Here is a 6,693-nt window from a genome sequence, read left to right as displayed (position 1 = left end):
CACCGAAATATCACCTGAGCTGCGAGCATGATGTGGCAGACAAAGAGACTGAAACAGAAGAAAGATAAATACATAAAATACATATATGCTGCCTGGACTATTATTAATATGAGAGGAAAGTCCCTGGTTTCTTTGCTATCAATGAATTTCCTATTTGTTCATCTTGCCGTGATTCTAGCAATAACCATGCAGTGTAAAAAACATAAAACACCACACAAACATTTTATCTAGGTCTTCATTTCATCACAAACAGCATCTCCATCACTACATAAATAAATAACTAACATATAGTCTGCATCCCTATTGTACATCAAACACAGCCAAGATTATATGTGACAAGGCTGGCAATTAAACATTTTTCTCACTCTGAATGCAAAGCATAAAAGAGATGATCAAGGCTGGTTGATATCCACAGATTATGCATAATTTATGTGGCTGGTACAAAATACCGTTCTGTTGCAGTTCTGTTCATTCACTCAACTAATTCATTGAAATAAAGCGTCCCAAAGGGGTAGCCATGTAATCAAGCCTAATCCCAGATTGATTTGAGAGCGGTCGAAGACAGAGAGCTGGAGGAATCTGGGAAAGCTTTCTGTCACAGGAGGAAGACTGCAGGGAGCTGGGTGATCGGAAGAAACAGTTGAGAAGCTCAGGTTTCAAATGAGAGGATAATAAAATACCCCTGGAAAAAATTGTTATGGTTTGCAAAGGAATGAATAGTGATGATCTTTTAAACTACCCAGTCATGAAAGTTTGGGTTTGAACGCTTCAAAGAGATTCAACTAAAAAAGCTTTGCTCACTTATACATTTTATTTTGAATATCCAAAAACAACTAAGGGCTATTAATTGTGTTAACATCCTGTTAACATCAGTAATTTACATCAATTTCGGGTTGTATGTCTACGTTTGTGATGGCATGTAAGTATTTTTTCAATACAGTTTTTACACCATTTCTGAGAGAAAGAAGGCACAAAGAGGAATGGTGAGATTCCAGGGTGTCACAGTAGAAAACACAGGAACAGTGGGCAAAAAAAGCACAGAGGCTCTTTACCTGATTGCAACACAGAGATGAGAGACAGTGAAAGAAGAAAAATGTGTGTTACTGTCATATTTCAGTTTGACTGTATGTTTCATATATTAGGCAAACACAATTTTTCAAAAGCCAATGAGATGTGCACGTTGTGGTGAAGATAGGAATGCTCGAGTGATACATCCTCAAAACAGAATTTCCAAGATGTATTTATTTTACTTGAAATGCGTAAAACTAAAGAATATTGCATTTTCTACTTTCAGCAGGTTACACAAATGTATAATTTCAGGTAAAATGTTCTTTTTCAACAAAATGCTAAAACCAAAACATAAACAGCTCTATCCAAAACAAAACGTCATCCACATTCTTTTAAATTTGTTAACCTGATCCACCTTTTCTCTCCATTAGTGTAGCAGTGGGGACAAATTATGGCCTCTATCATTGTCTTTGTTGCAATTACCCTCTCGACACACTGTCCTCTCATGACTACACAAGGGCTTAATACACGAAAGGACTTCTCGAGGAGTTTCACTGCATCATTATCTTTTCCCACGGAGCCTGCAGCCTCAGCTTGTCCCAGTTTGACTAACACACAGCGGGCTGAATGTTCTTCTTTGTCCCCTCGCTGTCACGACCGGAGAGAGTAGAATCGAGAAGGTTTCAAACTAAGTGAAAAAATGTATTCTTGGTAGCAGACACTGATTACCCAAACTACTTTTCTCTGTGTACATTCTATTTTGATGAACATTTGCAGAAAGGATGAAAACAGTATACAAATTCATACAAGAAAGAAGCCAATTGTAAACAGTTTGCTTCTCTTCTCTCATCATTTTTCTGACTGCGAAACAATTCTCCAAATAAAGTGTGCATCTTCCTAAAGCCAGACAATAACGTTGGGCAACACTATCTGCTGTTATTTTGTGCTTTTGACTCAGGCACAGGAATCTCAAGTATCATAGGTCATCATGCTCCATCTACTGACAACATATGGCCAACAAACATCAAATGCAAATGCCCATGTTATACCAATGAATGCTACACCAGGGCATTAATTGTTCTATTGTTTTCCAGTCTGGTGAAACTCTTGTATGCACAGCATTTGTATTTAATGTGTGGAAAATGGCAGTATGCTTTACTAACACCGGTATGTCTCAATGGAAGGGTTTATTTAATGAAATATGTAATACAACATATTTGTTCTTGCAAACTAACTTTTTTTTTGGTATCATTTATATATATTTATATATATATATATATATATATATATATATATATATATATATATATATATATATATATATATATATATATATATATATACATATAGTATTTTGGATGATGACTGTATTTACACATCTTCTGGTAAAAAACTTCTGGTTGCTGAACACAATACTAAAACTTTAGAGCTACACAGTGCAACATAGGCAAAGTAGTTCAGAAGTTTGCTGGCGCCATCTACTGATCTCTCCTGGCCAATACAATCAAGTGTGTTATGGTTAACAATGGAGGAATTATGGACAATACATTGTGTTCAGCAAAGCAAGCACTAGACTGAATCTAAAATGAGAGAATTAAATCAATCAAGTATTAGGCTGACGAGTAGGATTCAATAAACTTTAGACAAATTATATACGTCAAAGTGCTACATACCTCTCTGGTACACATACAGTATTCTAGTTATGCTCTCTTCTTTCACAAGGTCAACTGGCTCCATCAATTGATCCCATACAGTACAGTGCATTAAGGCCAAAGAAAATGCCTGTCAAACACAAGTATAAGGTCTATAAGATTCTTTCATTATTACATGCACATATCCTTTGTTTTAATAAACTTTCTTCAAAGATGTTTCTAATCTTATAGAGAACAGATAAAATTGGTCACATTGCTCCAGTTGGACGGAAAGATGAAGACTCTGGTATGACCACACCGTCACTTTCTGAAAACTGAATTATCAAAAACAAAAACTGCTTTGGTTCAGTTGTCTTGAGTGAAAAATGTACACAAAGACTGAAGGTTATTTTGCATCATCCTCCTCTCAGACCCAATAATGAAAAGTGTCATGCTGCCAACACATGCACGAGGCAGACTGAATTGCTCATGAGGAATTTACAGAGGTCAGATGCTGCTATCTAGTGGCCATATATGGAAATATCAGGCAAATAGCACCTGCAAACAGCCCACCTCACATATCAGCTGATCAACAATTCTATCTCTGATAATGTGATATATCTCACTACTGAGCAACAAATATAATACACAAGTTTAGTTGTACTTCTAGCTCCAGGTTAGAAAAATTAGAAACAACAACAGGATCTAACATACAACACTGAAGCTAGATTACTTTGCAGGCATCACTCACTGTGCTCATCTAAAGATTAGAAATAGAGAAGCAAGGACATACTCTATAAGACCACTCAAAAGAGAGGAGAAAGAAAACATGGCAAACCATAAAAAGAGACAAAAAACTCACATACTAACATAAACCTTTAACCATGACACACAACACATAGCCTAGTCTGCTCTGTGTTCACTCAACAAGTCTCAAAATTCTTTAGAATTATTCTTGTTCTTCACAGAAAACCTACATATGCATCTGTCCCTGACATCACGGTTACTTTCTACAGAATACTTGTGTCTGTGCGTTTGTGTGTGACAAGACAGAGGCAACCGTCCTGCATTCAGACCTATTTTCATGAGCCTCCACTAATCTTACCCTCTCACTGTCAGCTTGCCTGTCAGTGTAAGTTCAATGCCATCGACTAAGTAAAAGCTTCATTGTAGTTTCTATGTTTTTAAACTAAAAGCTTTAAAATGGGCATAAATACTTTGCTGCTGGTGGTGCCTGGGAGCTGGAGGGATGAAGTCTGACTTGAGCCAGGTCATACTGGAAGTACATACTGTTCAGAGCAGTTCTGATGAGGGCCCCCACCTGTATTCCCTCTTTTAGTGGGTGCACCTGCTACCAGCTTAACCTCAGCCATTTTAACCTCAACCTTAGTTTGATGGCTAAAATGGTAAATATTAAACAGCTCAATTACTATTTAACATACATTTGACATTTTGTTCTAGGCTACTTGTCACTGTGAAAAATGTTTTTGTACTTAATTATCACTTTTCTTATTGGGATTGATCCTAATGAGATGTAACAGAACAAATACGATATGTCAAGCTACAGCACAGTCATACTTAGTATAAGGCTTCATACACCTCAACGAATCAGGCAAATTAACTGCAGTGTAGTTATGTTGGTTCGCCTAAAATAGCTGACAACCTTAATTTGAAACTAACATCTCCTATAATGTTGTCTGATAATATAGCTACAGTCTTGCTGCATTTAGTGACCTGGATGTTCTTTTATTAACAAATAGAACAATGATTCATCTTGCTCATCTTGTGTAGTCAGACTGCAGTTTACTGCCCAGCTATCTCCTTCGCCTTGTTAATAGCAGCAATATTTTGGTTTCATCTGCAGGGTTTGTTCTACTGCCGAGACTGGTCTTATTTTCCCTCTTTTTGAAAATCGTCTGTTCTGGGCCGCGCGTGTACTCCGTGTGAACGCAAAATGCAAGCTTGTTCAAGTCTGGGTAGATTCAACATTGACTACGGTAATCCCCCAGGTCAGAGAAGCATTTTAACTTTTCGGTAGTGGTGGAAAGTAACAAAGTACTCTAGTACAATTCTGAGATACAGACATTACTTGTACTACTTTATACTTCTACTCCACCACACTTCAGAGGGCAGCCTTCAAAGGCGAGTCTTTCCGACAGACCTTTGTAAGCCACGTCAACCGCTGCTAAATGGGACGGTCTAGCCTTCGGAACATTTCCTGGTTGCGTCACCAGATGTTCCCGGCCTTACCCTTACATCACGATTTCTGCTGCCCAGGCCAGTGAAAGTGACGATCTACGCCACGCGATGTCACCTTTTCCCCTTTCTTTCTTCTTTTTCAGGCGTGCAAAGAGTCTTGGGTTATCGGGTGCCGCTAAGAATAGTAGCGGTGCATCCTCCAAAAAGGAGGGAAGAGAAGGCTGCAATCGTGGGGTGCATTTGGAGGACCCTTTGATTTGGTACAGTCTGCGCACAGTGTTGAGACGTTACTGGCCTTCAAATGCAACTTTTGAAGGATACAGCCCCTGAATTGGGATACAGCCATAGTTTCTAGTTGCCTGCACACAACGCAGGTGTTTCCAATCACCCAAGCTAATTGGACCAATCCTCTAGTCAGGTGTAAGTTAGGTGGATCATTGCTGGGCTTAATGTGATGATGATACAACAAAGACTGATAACAGTGTGAGCTGCCTCACAGCTAGCACAACAAACAAAATCAGTGTGAGGTTGTCAATCAAGCACAAGGCCAATTAGACAACATAAGTGAAAAAATCTGTGTGCACCTGTGTGCTAAGGGTGTGCAGGCACGGCCTTTTCTATACACATAAAAATCCACAACACTTTTTTTAAGCATATGATGCATTACCGCTGATTAAACTACCAAAGAGTTCAATTAGCATTTGCACCAGCTAAACCAGCTACGTTAAAATGCTGCTTATACTTAACTGAACATCAAGTAGGGTAACATGTGTTCATTATGTTATTACCTTCATTATATATTTTAAAATAATTACTCGTAATTAAACATGTTTGTCATTTCTTTCATATCTGAGATTTATATATACATAACTGCATTTTAAATGGTAGAAAAACATGGCTTTGAGCTTAACAGGAGGCACTTTCCTTCTACACCTGAATGTGGGGACATTTAAAGTAGGCTACTTCTGGTGTGGTTGAAACGTTAAATAACTTATTATTAAAAGCACATGTTGCCAAATTTGATGGCCCAAGAGATAGTTATTCAAATAACATGTTTAATTATAAAAAATGTAAAAAAAAAACTGTAAAAACGTGTAATTTTCTGGAAACGTAAGGGACAGAAAATCGACGTTTCCATAGAATTATACTTAAACTTTTATACAGTAAGTACATTTTACCAATACTTACTACTTTTACTTACTGCTCAGTGAAGAAAATAATTAATTTCATTATTTATATGAATTAATTAGAATAATGCAGAGCAATTAAGTTACAGGAGAAAACGTGGCTAAACGAAATCCAGCAGTACACCAGTCAGCTAGCTCAGTTAGCTGAAGCAGTGGCAACGGCTAACTAGCTTAACTAGCTAACTGAGCCAGGTGGACCAACAGTGAAAAACGCATGCAAAAAAAAAACAAAGAAAAAACATGTCCACAACTTTAGCCAACAGCAACCAAAATAAAAACGTCTAAAGACTCACCAGTTACTCGAGGAGTCCACGTGAGGAAGACCTCCACCCACCTCGAAGAGGCTGAAAACTTTCTTGGGATGTTTCATCCACCAGTCAGATTTGAGGTCATTGAAGGCGGTGGGCTGGAGCAACATGGGTGCAGCCGCCATATTGTGTCTCTCGGTATGCCACCACTTGTGACACCACTTTTCCCTAACCCTAACTCAAACTTTATTTGACTTGAGCAAAAACTTGTAACCCTTAATAACTGGAATGTAATTAAGCATAGGGCGAGGGGAAAAATGTTGCAACATAATGACCATTGTGATTATTATTATTATATAGATATTATTATACCTCCTCTAACCAAGTGTCTCCACTGAACCTTGAGTTTGATCACCTGTA

General features: G+C 38.0%; 1 long non-coding RNA gene across 1 annotated transcript; it reads right to left on the bottom strand.

Moving 5' to 3' along the window:
- Positions 1-1,303: 1,303 nt before the first annotated feature.
- Positions 1,304-6,449, bottom strand: LOC115578971 (uncharacterized). Its single transcript, XR_003983573.1, has 3 exons — positions 6,319-6,449; positions 2,682-2,790; positions 1,304-1,656 (listed from the first exon to the last, which is right to left on the bottom strand). It is a non-coding gene; the product is annotated as an uncharacterized LOC115578971 (long non-coding RNA).
- Positions 6,450-6,693: the final 244 nt, after the last annotated feature.

This window comes from Sparus aurata, chromosome 3 (assembly GCF_900880675.1).
Source record: "Sparus aurata chromosome 3, fSpaAur1.1, whole genome shotgun sequence".
NCBI classification, from domain to species: domain Eukaryota; kingdom Metazoa; phylum Chordata; class Actinopteri; order Spariformes; family Sparidae; genus Sparus; species Sparus aurata.
This window is presented reverse-complemented; position numbering and strand designations above follow the sequence as displayed.